Here is a 15,936-nt window from a genome sequence, read left to right as displayed (position 1 = left end):
GTGGACGACGGCGAGGCCTGGGAAGGGAACGAAGCGGAGCCGGGGAAGACTGCTTCGGCTGCGGTGTGAGGCTGCCGTCGCCAGAGAATAACAGGAGGTGTGGGTGAGTATAGAGGGATGGCATGGCCAACGGTAGCGGCACAGCCGAACACGGGAGGCAGGAGCAGGCGGCACGGCCGGCACTGGTTTGGGCGGCTGGAGCAAAAAGACCAGAGGTTGAACAAGCACGACGGTCGTTGGATGGACATCGTACGGTCACTGCAGCTAGAATCGTTTATATTTACTAAGTTGACAAAGCCCTTGGTACGCGTCAACATAGTAGGCCCACAGGTCAGCTTCCAAAATGGTACGCCCCAGATGTCAGGGGGAGGAATCATTTTTTGGGTGGCTGAAGCAAGAATATCCGAGATTGAAGAAGAAGCACGACATCCGTTGGATAGACATCCAACGACCTCTGCTGCTAGAACCATGTGTTGACTATAAGTTGACAAAGCCTTCCATACGCGTCAACTTAATTTTTTTAGGGGACGCGTCAACTTAGTAGGCCCACAAGTGTGTGGCAGAGAACATATAGCCCATATGCGATTTGTAAGAATGTACAGCCCATTTTTGAATTCTAATGGAATTTACTACAACCCATTTACAGTTTGTTAAAAGTATAGCCCATTTTCTAGCTAGGACAACGATTAATAATTTCAACCAACCGCTCACAACAGAATTCAATAAAATTTCCCACATTTTGATGGGATCCGAAATATTTTTATCCCGAAATCTCTAGTCAGATTAAATATAATTTCAAAATAAATTTGTATTACGTAAAAATCCAACGAAATACTGCGCGCACAAAAATTAATGAAATTAAAATTTTCAAAATCGAAAAATAATATTTTTTAAACTAATTACATGTTTGGTCATTTTTTTATAGTTACTGCCCAGTTTTTAAAATTACATCCCATTTATTCCTTCTTAAAGCCCATTTTCTTGTTAAGCCTAATGCATCCCTCCTAGGAAAGATTTGCAGCCCGGCGGGGCGGAGAATAACAAGTTGACCTTGCCTGGGTATTCCTCAAAAAGAAGTACAGCTGGGCTAGTCGTTTTCATCTTGAGAAAATTAATATCTGGCCTGGGCTAGACGGGCCACAGCCTGCCCAGTTAATACCCTGCTCTCCTCTGAACAACAACAAAAACATCGCTCAAGAAAAACTCTGCAGTGCTCACACCTCAAAAACACAAATACTGCTCGAGCTTCTTGGTCCTAGCTGCCGGCCGCTCCTTGTGCAATTCTCTCGTTTATTGACTACATAGGTTGACAATGGTGTGGGACCGTGATGTAAGGAAACCAGGAGGAAGCAAAAAAATAGTTGTATATAATAAGGAGGCACTTGTGTACGTGCGGCTATGGCCCTGGTTGGTCCCCACTGTCATCCTCTCCAAAGTCATCTCCTCATTCCTCATGTCTGTTGACCATGTTGACAACGCGAGATGGCGGCGCCGCGGCGAGCGCAACAACTCGAAGGACGACGGACAGGGCCTCGCGGGCCCTACGGATGGTCTGATACAGCGCCCGGTGCTCATTCAGGAAGCCAGGATCATAGGGCAACATGTCCGTGACGGCATTATCGTTCGCTTGTTCGCCGGTGCTCGCTGAGGAGACGGGTTGCAGCATAGGTCCTCCTGCGCTGGTAGCTCTTCCGCCATTAGGGCATCGAAGTGCGGCCGCACCTGCTCTATGGTGAACACGGCATGAACCGGGTTGGACAGTGGCGCCGGCTCCTAGTCGGAAGCTACGTCCATTGTCTAATTGTCATTGCTCAGCGCGGCGAGCTCGCTGGCAAGCCAGCATGTCCGGCTGCTGGACTGACCCGCTGCCAAGCACGAGTCTGACCGCCCTGGGCCACCCAGACCGCCTCCCTCGCCTGCGCGCTTTCCGCCCGAAACGGTCAGCGCCGCCCACGCCGCTTCCCGGTGCAGGCGATTGCTCCGCGTTCAAACGACACAAGTGTTATCCGTCCGTCTGCCACCCACATTAATGATACGCGATTACCGAGGTGCTGCTCCGGCGCCACCCATCCGTCCCTCCGCCGCCCACCATTGCTATATAAATTGCTGCGCCGGCCATAGCCGCAATCATCCGCCTCTGTTCCCTTTCTCCTGTCCACACCACTACTGCCCACCATGGCTTCCACGTGCTCCAGCGCTCTTCAGGACGGGCGAACGATGGACCACAAAGGGAGGGCAGCCATTGCTGCCGACAGGCTGGCCGGCAGGAAGCCGGAGGACGACGACGTCCCAATGGAGAACATGGTAGTCGACGATCCGGCGCCAACCCCCTCCTCTGTGCCATCCTCGCCGGTGCATTGCACCATGACCATCGGCAAGGCTCGTGCCCAATACATGCACACGATGAGGCAGAAGCGTCAGGAGCAGTTCCGGGAGGCGCAGGCTGACGCCGCCTACAACCACCATCTCCTCCAGGAGCACCTGTAGGCGGAGGAGCAGATCAATGCAGAGAGGGCGAAGTAGGAGGCGCTGCTCGACTCGTACCGCTCCGCCCACGAGAGCTGCCTCGCGCGCTGGCGGTACCGCATGCGGGTGAAGGAGGTTGTGGCCGCCTACAAAGAGGGTGATGAAGCGGGCGAGGCACTGTTTGGCGAGACCGAGGACGAGGCGAAAGACAATGCCGGCTCCGCTGAGTCCATGCTCCGCTGGCATCGACGAGGCCCTGCTCCGCCGAGGCCCCGCCGCACCAACAACGAGGCAGAGGACACCGCCGGCTCTGCCGATGCCCCGCCCCGCCGGCACCGAGGCAGAGGATTTCACCGGCTTCGGCGAGGCCCTACTCCGCTGAGGCCCCGCCCCGGCAACAACGAGGCAGAGGAAATCACCGGCTCCGCCGAGGCCCCGTCCCGCCGGCACCGAGGCGGAGGACGTCGCCTCTTCAGCGAGGCCCTACTCCGCCGAGGCCCCGCCCCGCCAACAACGAGGCAGAGGACATCGCCGGCTCAGCTGAGGCCCCGCCCTGCCGGCAACGATGGGGAGGATTTCCCCCGCTCCGCCGAGGCGCCGCCCCACCAGCAACGAGACAGAGGACATCGCCTACTCCGTCAAGGCCCCGCCTCGCTGCCAACGAGGCCGCGCTACACAGAAAACGAGGAAGAGTAGAACACGGTAGGTCGCCGCCGCTCGGGTCCAAGTAAGGCCACCGCTGCTACCCTCCGGCTGAAGCCAAGCTAGGTGGGTTGACCATTGACGGCCGATTAGCTTCTTGGCGGCGACGTGGAGTAGGAGAGCTGTGTTGGAGAAGGACGCTGCTTCAGTTACTTAACTGCAGGTGCAGTTGGGTCACTGACACATGGGCCCAACAGGCATCTGGGTCACATGCCAGTTACGCAACTGCACCTGCAGTTAAGTCACTGAAGCTCAGTCCGCTGGAGAAGAAGCTTCTGTTCGGCTCAGCCGGACACGGGTGGGTAGCTTCAGTTAATTAATTATACCTCCAGTGCACCCCTTTTTAGTTGAAGAATGTATGAAATGTAATGAAATCTGGCATGTTTATATGAAATCCGACCGTGTATGAATGAATTTAGTTCGATTAGTTCGAATTCTTGTATCACTGGCATTGGACGAACATGCAAAACAATACGTACTAACATTATTCTCAGGGTGATCACCTCGTTTGCAGAAGTTTCACATGTACTCCCTCCGGTCCTTTTTAGTCTGCATATAAGTTTTGTGTGAAGTCAAAGTATCTCTACTTTGACCAATCTTATAGAAAAAGGTACGAACATTCACAATAATGTAAAATCAACTGACTTGAAAGAAATCTAATATGCGAAGTAAAAAGGAACATAGGGAGTACAAAGAGTTTGAGCAGCTTTTTGGCCTTCCTGTACATTGCAATCGAACACACGGGCCTGGCAATTCATAGAGAACATTCAAAACAATAGATGATTATGCATCTCAGTGATTCACATGTCAGAGCCAATATTTACTTCACAACTAAAGAATAAAGAAAAATCGATCGATGCTGCTGACAGCAAAGGGCGTCCCATTCGAAAATATCAAATGCATGTCTTGTTGCCTAAATGAGCAAAGTTTGACAAGGTTGTCCCATTCCAAAATGTCAAATGCGTGTTGTTTTGCATACATCAATGAGCAAACTTTGGCAAGGTTTTCCCGTTCCAAAATATCAAATGCCTGCGATTATGGAATGGGCAGGGTTTGCCATCAGTTCGAACATTGGCATGGCACCTCATGCTAAATAAACCAGCTGTTCTTTTTGTGCAGTTCCACCAAAATCAACCAAATTCGCCCGTAGCTTGTATGATTTCGCCTTGATATGTTGCAATACCTTGAACATATCGGCACCTCCTTTCTTGTGGTGGAAATGAATGATTTGATGTATTCATGAACATTTTGTGCAGTTCCCATTGAAATCAAGATGAGCACCCCTGTTTGCACAATTACAAAAAAAGTGATTAGCATAAAGCAAACTGTACTATGAATTGACAGTTTAAACAGGCAACCTACATGATCCATGCAGAGCACACATTTAAACAAATGGAACTCACCGGAAGGAATCCTAACACAACATTGTATTTGCCATCACAGCAACAAAGATGGAGATCCGTGAGTCCTTCTGAGCTGAAGTTAGTTTGTTCTTGTGGGCAATAATGTAACCATCCTTCAACTGCTCCCTTCTTAAGAAGAGAGGCTTGGCTTCTTTATCCCGGCATAATCCGAACTAGGCACTTCACGTACTCCATATTCTTCTTCAGAGGAGGATGATCCTGTTGTGTGAAGACAAGAGGACAACTAAATGCTAGCATCCCTGTTTGTTCGAAAAAAAAGAAAGGAAATATTTAAAACAGCATAGATGAAGCACTTCTCAAGGACAATACCACTTTCTCATGACAGTATCTAAACAGTAGCACAACACCAATAGAGATGGAAAAGCTCAATCATATGGATGAAATCCGTGGGCGAGTACCAACCTTTGTCAGGAGGCTTATTGTGTAGAGCATACAGATCGAGCACTTCTCCGGAACCATCTGTTGTTATCTACTGTGGTTGCCATGCTTACTATATACCTCGATTAGTTTAATGTTTCCAACATCTTCTTGTGCAGTTCCACTAAAGTATATGTTATCTTCAAAGAAGATCCCTGTTTGCACAAGTAGAGATAATTACATATTACATTAAGAGTGGCATCAAATCAGTGGCAAAACAATTGGTCGTTCCAGCCATAGCAATAAATTAAGATGCAAAACTATATCATTACTTGTGTCATCACAGTTCCAGTGCTTCATTACAGCACTGGGAGTTGATTTTTTTCTTCTGCTTGTTCTTCCCCTTCATCACTTGGTTCAATAACAGACAATCTTCACCTTCAATGTAAGATTTGGCATGTCAATTAGGGAGCACAAGTATAGCACTAAACAACGACATTAATTTTCTGATGGAAGTGGAAAAATACAGGCCAACAGTTGTGAAATATCCTTATCTCACCTCAATGGGATATTACGATGCACATACAGATTGGAAGTCTTGTCTCCATTTGTGCAGTTCACTAAAATCAAGCAACATTACCGTATAAGTAGCACAACATATGAAAGCACACAGCACAATCATGTGAAAGAAGGCTAGTACTGACCTCTCATGACGCGGAATTCAAACAACTCACAAGAAGAAGATCTGAAACAAATTTGCCAACACGGATAGGAAGTCAAATCTCCTCTTGTGCAGTTCCACTAAGACCAAGCAATCAAGCAACGTTGTCGGTGTGACATTTTGGTTGAACTGCACAAAACACTCTTAAAACAAAAGTGTTTTGTGTAGTGCAACAAAATGTCACAATAGCAACGAGGTGAAGTAGATAACCCTGTTTACAAAGAGGTGCAAAGGAAACAACTAGTGGTCAATAACGGTGGATGACACGGAAGCCAACAAAAAGAAGCATCAACCTTATCTAAATGGGAAAGAAAGCAAGACAGTAGCATTTCTCAAATGGTGGCATTGATTCATATTAACAGAGAGGTTATATTAACAATAAAATTCATTAAACATGTAATTTGCTTTTAACTGTGGCATTGCTTCAATTTTCCAGCAGCATTATTAGAGGGCGTTTGTTTACAGGGACTTTTTGGTGTAGGGACTAAAAAAGTCCCTTTTAGTCCCATCTAAACCAAACAGGAGGGACTTTTAGGGACTAAAAGTGGGCATTTGGGACTAAAGAAAGAAGACCCTGTGGGAGAGTCTTTTTGGGACTTTTTCCAATAGTTTCCCCTGCCCCGCATCACACCATATCTCTATTAGTTCATTACTAGGGGTAACATGGTCTTTTAGCATGTCATTTAGTAACCTCTAGTCCATGTTTAGTCCCTGGAACCAAGCAGGGAGGGACTAGGGACTTTTTAGTTGGGACTAAAAAAAGTCCTAGGACTTTTTAACCAAGCAGGGCCTTAGATTAACAACAGCTAAAGAGTTGCACGGGACAGTGGACGCACCAGCACCATGTGCATCTACCGATGTATAAAGGGGTGATGCACAGTCTGTTGCAACAAAGAACAAACAACCAAGGAGCATATTTGTGTTGGTTCCAGTTTTGTTATCTTTAGACACCTTTCCCTATGCGAGGGCAGCAAATCTAGTCCTGCTCAAACTCTACAGCCTTGTCCCCCAAAACGAAAAGATCAGTCCGTTACAGATGTGCGTACTGTGTTTGTCATTGTTTTCCCTTTTCGAGCAACGTAGGTGTTGGATAGCCAGTCTGAACTACTCTCCCCCTTCCTTTCCTCTTTGAACCACGTCCTAGATTCATGCTATACAACTTTCCCCACTACTATCCCCCCTTCCTTTCCTCTTTGAACCACATCCTAGATTCATGCTATACAACTTTCCCCACTACTTTCCTATTTGATCCAACACCTAGATTCGAGTGCAGAAGCAGAAAAAGCCCACATGCAGCTAGAGCAATGCATGTGGAATAAATAAATTATATCTTAACATTCTTGGGATGTTGCTCAGTGGGCGGCCGGAGGCCGATCTGCCCACACTATGTACGGCAGCAAGGAAGAAGGGGTCAGAGGCCCTCCCGCGCCGCCGTTGGGTGAAAGAGAACAGCTGCGCCGGTAGTGGATTCCCTCCCTCACCGACGGCGTCAACGTTAAGTGATAACCCACAAGTATAGGGGATTGCAACAGTTTTCGAGGGTAGAGTATTCAACCCAAATTTATTGATTCGACACAAGGGGAGCCAAAGAATATTATCAAGTATTAGAAGTTGAGTTGTCAATTCAACCACACCTGGAGAACTTAATATCTGCAGCAAAGTATTTAGTAGCAAAGTAGTATGGAAGTAATGGTAACAGTGGCAAAAGTAACAGTAGTAGTTTTGTAGTAATTGTAACAGTGGCAACGGAAGAGTAACTAAGCAAAGATCAATATGTGAAAAGCTCGTAGGCAATGGATCAGTGATGGATAATTATGTCGGATGCGATTCCTCATGCAACAGTTATAACATAGGGTGACACAGAACTAGCTCCAGTTCATCAATGTAATGTAGGCATGTATTCTGAACATAGTCATACGTGCTTATGGAAAAGAACTTGCATGACACCTTTTGTCCTACCCTCCCGTGACAGCGGGGTCCTATTGGAAACTAAGGGATATTAAGGCCTCCTTTTAATAGAGTACCGAACTAAAGCATTGACACTTAGTGAATACATGAACTCCTCAAACTACGGTCATCACCGGTAAGTATCCCGATTATTGTCCCTTCGGGGTTAACGGATCATAACACATAATAGGTGACTATAGACTTGCAAGACAGGATCAAGAACTCACATATATTCATGAAAACATAATAGGTTCAGATCTGAAATCATGGCACTTGGGCCCTAGTGACAAGCCTTAAGTATAGCAAAGTCATAGCAACATCAATCTCAAAACATAATGGATACTAGGGATCAAACCCCTAACAAAACTAACTCGATTACATGATAAATCTCATCCAACCCATCACCGTCCAGCAAGCCTACGATGGAATTACTCACGCACGGCGGTGAGCATCATGAAATTGGTGATGGAGGAAGGTTGATGATGACGACGGCGATGGATTCCCCTCTCCGGAGCCCCGAACGGACTCCAGATCAGCCCTCCCGAGAGAGATTAGGGCTTGGCGGCGGCTCCGTATCGTAAAACGCGATGAATCCTTCTCTCTGATTGTTTTTCTCCCCGAACGTGAATATATAGAGTTGGAGTTGAGGTCGGTGGAGCTCCAGGAGCCCACGAGGCAGGGGGCGCCCCCACCCTCGTGGACAGGGTGTGGGCCCCCTGGTCTTGATTCTTTCGCCAGTATTTTTTATAAATTCCAAATAAATTCTCTGTGAAGTTTCAGGTCAGTCCGAGAACTTTTATTTCTGCACAAAAATAACACCATGGTAATTCTGCTGAAAACATCGTTAGTCCGGGTTAGTTCCATTCAAATCATGCAAGTTAGAGTCAAAAACAAGGGCAAAAGTGTTTGGAAAAGTAGATACGATGGAGACGTATCATTAAGCCTCCTTCCCTTCTCGGCGGACGGATCCTGCCGGCTCTTTGACTAGCAGTGAGGGGAGAGAGAGAGGGAGAGAAAGAGAGAGAGAGAGATAGAGAGGCCAACGAAACCTTGTTTAGATCTGGAGAGGGTGAGAGAGTGTGAAGAGAGCAACTACAAGCGTTCAGGCTCGAGCGTGTATATATATAGTGGAGAGAGAGTGTGAAGAGTGCAAACCCTTGAAAACAAGCGCCGAGGCTGCAACATGTATAGATGGAGTGGTTTTATTTTTCTCTCCATAAAAATTGTTTTAAATTGTGCACGAAATGGAACTCTTTATTTAACGTAGTGAAGAAAAATACTAGGGGCAATGCTAATACGTGAAGAAAATTTAACGCTCGTAGGAGTCAACTCATAATTAACGCTGCACGCCTCCCGGTCGCGCTTACTCACGTTCATGTGTGGTACACGACCCTCCGAAGTGAACAAGAACTGAACCACACACGGTCAAAATATCGGAAAGGTGGGCTGCACCATCCTCAAATTTTAAATATTTTGGGCACTTGTATTCGGCCTAAGTCAGTGTGCCACCGTATGTACTAAGGGTTACAGCGGGTGCTAAGAAACTAGGGCGTATTGAGAGTAGTTGCCATGGCGTTTATTTGTAGGGTCAGTTGCAAATTGTGAAACTCTATTCTCCTCTTATTTAGTGGATGAGGCAAATCTATTGCCTCCGTTTCGGAAAAATAAACGAGAAATTCATTTTTATTATTTAGTTTGTACACTTTGCTCTCTTCCAATAATTTCTGGCACTTGTATTCGACCTAAGTCAGTGTGCCACCGTACCTCGTACTACTCCCATCCGTCTAGGTGTAAGTCAGGTTACAAGGTGCAGCGGGACCAAGGTGCAAGCAGATTGGAGGAGAAGGAGAAACTTTACCGGTCCTTCCTCCAATCAAAGCCCTAATTTCTGTCTCTAAACGCAACAATTAATCACAACTATTAAGAGATGCCGTTTTAGCTACCATGCAGGGCCACGTATTAACTCACATGCAAGCCGACTTTGATTTCTTAACTGATCAACACATAGTTACGCTCCATGCATTGGGCTTCCGGGGGAGATAACAAGGTGTCGGGTGGTAGGTGCGACATATGCCAACGGGTGGCTTATCATTGTGGGAGCCAGTAAAACATCGCCGGTGCCTGGAAATGGGATGAGGCGAAGACATGCACGCCGGTGGATCTTACCCAGGTTCGGGGCTCTCCGTGGAGATAACACCCCTAGTCCTGCTCTACGGGGTCTCCGCATGATCACTAGATCAATACAAGTAGCTACAAGTGCTCCTTGAGCTGTTTGGCTAGAGGAAGAAGAAGGGCAAGGCTAGCTCTCCTTTTCTCTCTATGTGGTGTCTGGAATTCTATGAGACCAACCCTTTGCATGGGTGTCCCGGGCGGTTTATATAGGCCTACCCCCAGGGGTACAATGGTAATCCGGCTGGGCGCGGGTCCCAGCCGTCAGCGTCTATGCTCGCCAGCTTCTCCGCCGGTCATTGGGGCCCGCCGACTGGTGGGTCCCGCCGGCTGCCGGCCTATTGGCCGACAGGCCGGCCCCACCGCTTGGGGGCTTCGTCGGCGGCTGGTTACTGTCGCCTCGCCTCTGATGACGAGAGCTTTGTTGAGGTAAGCGTGGCTACAGTGTCGCCGCCTAGCGGGCTCCCACTGTAGCCTTACCTCGTCTTGTCTCCTTAATGAGGCACATGTTTCGAGGGAGGAAGGTAGCCGGCTATTGGGAGCCGGCCACACCCCTGGCCGACTAGAGGAGGCCAGGCCGCCTTCGGGTGTCTCTCTGGCAAAAGGGGCCCGCCGCCTACGGGCCGTACTGGCGCCTGTCGTGGGTGACATCGAGGCCAACACGGCTACAGTGCCGCGCCGGACGGGGGATGGCTGGCCCGTACGGCGCCCTGTGGCCATGCCTGTTCCGGGATTCGGGGGTAGTGGGCTGTACTGCGGCCACACCCCATCCTATCGCCGTTATGTGGGTACAGTCTTAGTGGGTGCAGTCTTGGCCGGCTTCTGGGAGACGGCTTTCTTCATGGCCGGCTTCTGGGAGTCGGCTTTCTTCATGGCCGGCTTCTGGGAGTCAGTCCTCTTGGGGCCGGCTCCCTGGAGTCGGCTATCTCGTATCTTTCTTGGGGGAGGTTTCTGTGGCTGGGTCACCTTCTGGGAGTCGGCCCTGGGGATAGCCGGCCGGGGGAAGGCGGCCCTATGCTCTGTATGCTTGAAGGCTTGAATGGCCTGATGATTTTTCGAAGAGCCAGGGGGAGTCGGTTAGGCTACCCATGGCCATTTACTCCGACAGTAGTCCCCGAAGCTGGTTGGGCTTCGAGGCTGAGAGGAGGTCGAGAAGCTCGGTCAGCTTCTTATCTTGATGAGCCAGCAGCTGGGAGCCGGCTTCGGTTGGGCGCGCCGTCTTGGCGAAATTTTTAAAGTCGGAAGGCGGGAGTCTGTTGGCGCGTGCGCCGGGCTGTGGGCCGGCCGCTCGCCGCCTGTGAACCACGTGGCGTCCCTTGGCTGAAAAGAGCCTGCCAACCCACGCGCGCGACAAGACGTCACCGCAGGCCAAGGGCCCACCACTCCTACGCCTAGGCCCAGGCGCGGATTCTTTGCGGCCGAAGGCTATCCGCACGTCTTCCGGCGGCGGTTTCCGCATGCCGCTAGGGCGCAATAATCGCGGGACGTGGGGGAGTGGGCGCAGTTAATACCACGTTCCTCCCCACGCCTCGCCTCCTTAGCTTCGCCGCACGAGGCTATAAGTAGGGGGAGGATGGAAAGCGGCAGACGCTCGCACGCTCCTCTCCTCTACGCCATCTTCTTCCTCCTGCTTTCCCTCGCAGCAGCGCCTCGCCGCCGCGCCGTCCCACCAATCTTCACTCCGCCCCGCAGCTTTGCCGCTGCAAGGCCGTGCTTTCTCCGCCACCGCACTCTTCCTCGTTAGCTTCTCGCCACCATGCAGTACGGCGGGGACTGGGACGGCTCCAACGTCCATATGGACCACATCGAGTTCCTCCGCAAGACGCGGCGGTTTCCCGGCGCGGACCAGGTGCGGGTCCGTCTCGCGCCTGTGAAGGAGATCACGCCGGAGCCGGAGGAAGGCGAGCGGGTAGTCTTCTGCTCGCACTTCCTGCGCGGCATCGACTTGCCGGCGAGCGCTTTCTTCCGCTCCTTCCTCGACTTCTATCAACTCCAGCCGCACCACCTCACTCCGAACACGGTGGTGCTGCTGTCCGCCTTCGTCACCTTGTGCGAAGGCTTTCTTGGCGTTCTCCCCACCCTCGAGCTCTGGGGGGAGTTCTTCCAATCTAAGCTGGGCACCCGCATGCAGGGCGTGCCGGCCCAGAGCGGCGCCTTCATCGCGATGCAGAGGCTGGCGGCCGACAACCCCTTCCCCGTCATCACGTTAATCCAGTCGGTGAAGCTCTGGTAGAAGTCATATTTCTATGTGAAGAACGTCACCCCACAAGGCGACTACATCAACTTGTCGGCTTACGTAGCCGGCCCGCCGGCTGGGAGGCGGCCCCAGTGGTCCTATCGGGCCGTGACGCTGTCGCAAGCTGGAGCCGCGGCCGTCACCCGACTGCGGGTGATGATCCAGTCAGAGGGCCTGACTGGGTCCGACTTGCTGGCCGCCTTCGTCGCGCGCCGGGTGCTTCCGCTTCAGAGCCGCCCTCACCTGATCTGTCAGATGAGCGGCCAACTCGATCCAAGTCGGATGTGCACCAAGGACATGCCGCACGACGAGGTGGCCCATATGGTGAATTATCTTGCGAACTGCAAGCTCTCCGCAGAGTGGCGGTTTGGCAAGGAGCCATATTCCCGTGCACATCCTCCGCCCACGGTATGTTCTCTTTTTCCCTTTCTTCTCTTAGTTTTGTCGCCGAGTTCCTTTTGGCCGACTCTGACCAGTCGGCACGCCTTGGCAGAGCCCTCTCCTTCGACCTGCAGCCGGGTCGGAGGCGGAGTGCCGATTCCTCCCCGACCGGGCGGAGCATGACCAGGAGGACCACGACTTGGGGGCGGCCGTCATGGATGAAAACACCGAGGCGGGTGGCGGCGAAGCCGGCAGCGAAGCAGGCGGCTCCGGGCTTGGAGCCAGCTTCGACGACTGGCCGGATGACGACGAGGCGGAAATCGTCCCACGCCGCCAGCCGGCGTCCGGCCACGGCGCGAGTTCCTCCGCCGCGCCGCCTGCTCGGGGCGGCGGGCAGAAGCGTCGTGCCGCGTCGGGCTTGTTCGGCAGCCGGCCAAAGAAGCCCAAGGGCGGGGCGGCTACCAGGCGGGATGAGGCGGCCGCGAAGGCGGCCCGCTTCCGCAAGGTGGTGAAGCAGCCGCAGATGGTGTCGGCATAAGTGTATATTCCTTTGTGCATTCTTTCTTCTTTTCTTGGTGATTTCTGAATCCTTGCCCTTTCTCAAAAATTAGGGCTCCGCTTTCGCTTGAGCGGGTTGCTGCCGCCTCCGTCGTTGGATCACCGGGAGGATCCGGGAGCACCCGCCGCGTGGACCCCCGCGCCAAGCTTCAGGCGGCGACGGAGCAAAACGCGCGGGAGGCGCGGGAGGAGTGGGAGGCGGAGGAGTTGAGGGCGGCTGCCGCCAAGGCGGCACAGGAGGAGGAGGAGGAGGCGGCGAAGGCGCGCGCCGACGTAGCGGCCAAGGCCCAAGCGGAGGCTGCGGCCGCGGCAATAGCGGAGGGGGCCTTGCTCGTCACCCCTCTGCGCGTCGCGGCGCCCGAGGTCCCGGAGCCCCCGCCGGAGGAAGCCGGCGGCGACCAGCCGGGGTTGGAGAGGGAGGATGACGTCGTCGTTCCGGAGAGGGAGGCGGCACCGGCCCCGCCGACTGGGGTGGCTCAAGGCAGCCGGCCTAACGTGCCGCCTGCGCAATCGGCCGGGGGCGAGCCGGCCGCGAGGACGGACCTAGTGGTCCAGTCGCCATCGCGCCAGCGCGCGGGGAAGGCCGCATCGGACCCGTAGAAGGCCGCGAGCTTCGGCTCGTCGGCCCGGGACGTGGAGGCGGCCAGCGCGAGCTCGGGGTGGACGCCGGGTGGAGGGATGGCCGTGGTGAACGTGGCGGCGCAGGAAGTCCGGAACCAGCTTCAGTCCCAGGCTACGGTGCTGAGGAAATACAATGACGAGCTCCTTGCAACGCGAGCGGCCATTCGGGTTAGTCTTCCTATTTTTGCTTTTTTGATCTTGGTTTCTTCCGTGGGGGCGCGTCAGCGCACCCCCTAGGTGTAGTCCCCGAGTTCCGAGTCGGCTGCTGAGCAGGCGGCTTGGAACTTCTTAGCGGGCTTTGTTTTGCTATCTTGTTCTCATTCGCTTCTCTGCCTGTCTTGCAGGACTACCACAACCTCCGTGCGGCTGCCTTCAACTCCCAGGCTCGGGAGCTGACCCAGAAGAATGCTGATCTATCTGAGAGCCGGGGTAAGTGCTTCGTCCTTTATCTCAGGTGGGGGCGGATCAGCGCACCGACTAGGTGTAGTCCCCGAGATTCGGGCCGACTGCTGAGCAGTCGGGTCGGATCTTCCTTGACGACTTCTTCCTTATTACTTCTTTCTTTTCTGCCATGCCTGCAGTGGCCAACGCCAGACTGAGGGAGTAGCTGGGTGGGACTCAGGCCGCCCTCCGCGCTAAGGAGGCCGAGTTTGACGCCTTGGCCCAGGAGCGTGACCGCCTGGCCAAGAGGCTGGCCGACCAGGAGAAGAGTCACAAGGCGGCCCTGAAGGCGGTGCAGGACAGCGAGGCCACCCTCCAAGCCGAATATGAGACAGAGGCGGCAAGCTGGGCTGAAGCGAGGCAGTCGCTGATCAACGGCTACGGCCAGATCGAAGACTTAGTTGACGGTAGGCCGCCCTCTTCTTCGTCCTTGCTTGCCGCTTGGCGTTTGGCTCATTTTCTCACTTGGTGTTTTTCTCTTCTTTCTCTTTCTTTCTTGCGCAGAGTACTTCCCTCGCTACTCTACTACCACCAACCAGGTCGTCGAGGCCCACCGCGAGGCACAAAGGCAGGCTGGCGCCGAGATCGCGCCGAATGCTCGCCGGTCGCTGGAGGAGCGGCTCTTGGCGATTCAAGCCCGCCTCCAGCCGGCTCACCGCATGCTCCGCCGGCTTCAGCGTGTTGGGGCGCAGGTGTTGGCCGCTCTCTGGCCTGGTGAGGTGATTCCCCGCACCCCCAGTCGGACTGCCGACTGGCTGGAGGTGGCGGTCGGCCGCTTCGAGGCCTGGAAGGCTTCTGCGGCTTGGTCCGGCGCCAGGCGGGCGCTGGAGTTCGTCAAGGCCTGGTATCCCGAGCTGAGTCTGGACCAGCTGGCCACCTGGCGGCAGGAGGCCGACACGGAGCTGGAGCCGGCGCGGCCAGCTATCATCCAGCGGGCTTCGGCGATTGCCGACTACACCGACACCAGCGCCTTCGCTCCTGAGGTGGACGACAACGGCGTTGCCCAGCCGGAGGAGTGGTTCGGGCTGAACCCGGCAGATGGCGAGGACTCGGCGGAGGAGATCAACTCCAGCGACAAGGGCGAGGAGGAGGAGGAGGGTGAAGACGCCGTGCCAGATGGTGGAGCGGCCGGTCAGCCTCAGCTTGACCGTACCTCCAGCAACAAGGCACGCGCGGGTGCACCGCCTGCAGCTAGCGATGATCAAGCCGAGACCCGCCAGCCAGCCACTCCTCCAGCCGGCGGCGCCGTCTCCACCGACCAGCCCGGCTCCCCTGCTGCGCCCTTAGTCTAGTCTGCTGCCTCTACTTTCCTGTTTTACCACTCTTGGAACAGTATTTTGTTAAGTTTGCACAATTCCACCCACTGGGGGTGTATTCGAACTATATTGACTGCCGGCCTATTGGGGGCCTTATGTGTAAATATAGTTATGCATGCATTTGGCTTTCCCTTGTTCTTTGCTTTTCATCCTTCGGCTGTTTCCTTTGCCGCCCTCCCTTGGTTGCCGCCTTCCCAGCCGGACAGCTGCTCTGCAATCTGTGGCTGGAGAAGTGCTTGGCCAGTTGGGAGGGCAAGTACTCTAGCTTTGTTGGATTATAGCGAAGTGACTGGGAGACCGGCCAGCCGGCTGTTTTGACAGTCGGTAGGCGTGGTTGGAGGCCGTCTTTGCGTTATATAAGTTCGTTAGTCCTTAGCCGTTTTTCGTGTGGGCATCCTTTCTGCCTTTGGCTCTTGCCAGTCGGACAGTTGGTTCTTCGAGCTGCGACTTTCAACAAGAGAGGGCTCGGGTGCCAGCACACTACTTGTCTGACTTCAGGTAGAACTTTGAATATAACTTAAGGCGGCCAGTCCCCGGGCCGACTAGTCGAACCCGGTGCCAGACAGAAAATCAACTGTAATAATACATTCTTGAGTA

Source organism: Aegilops tauschii, chromosome 6, assembly GCF_002575655.3.
Source record: "Aegilops tauschii subsp. strangulata cultivar AL8/78 chromosome 6, Aet v6.0, whole genome shotgun sequence".
NCBI classification, from domain to species: Eukaryota; Viridiplantae; Streptophyta; class Magnoliopsida; order Poales; family Poaceae; genus Aegilops; species Aegilops tauschii.
Note: the sequence above shows the minus strand (reverse complement) of the source record.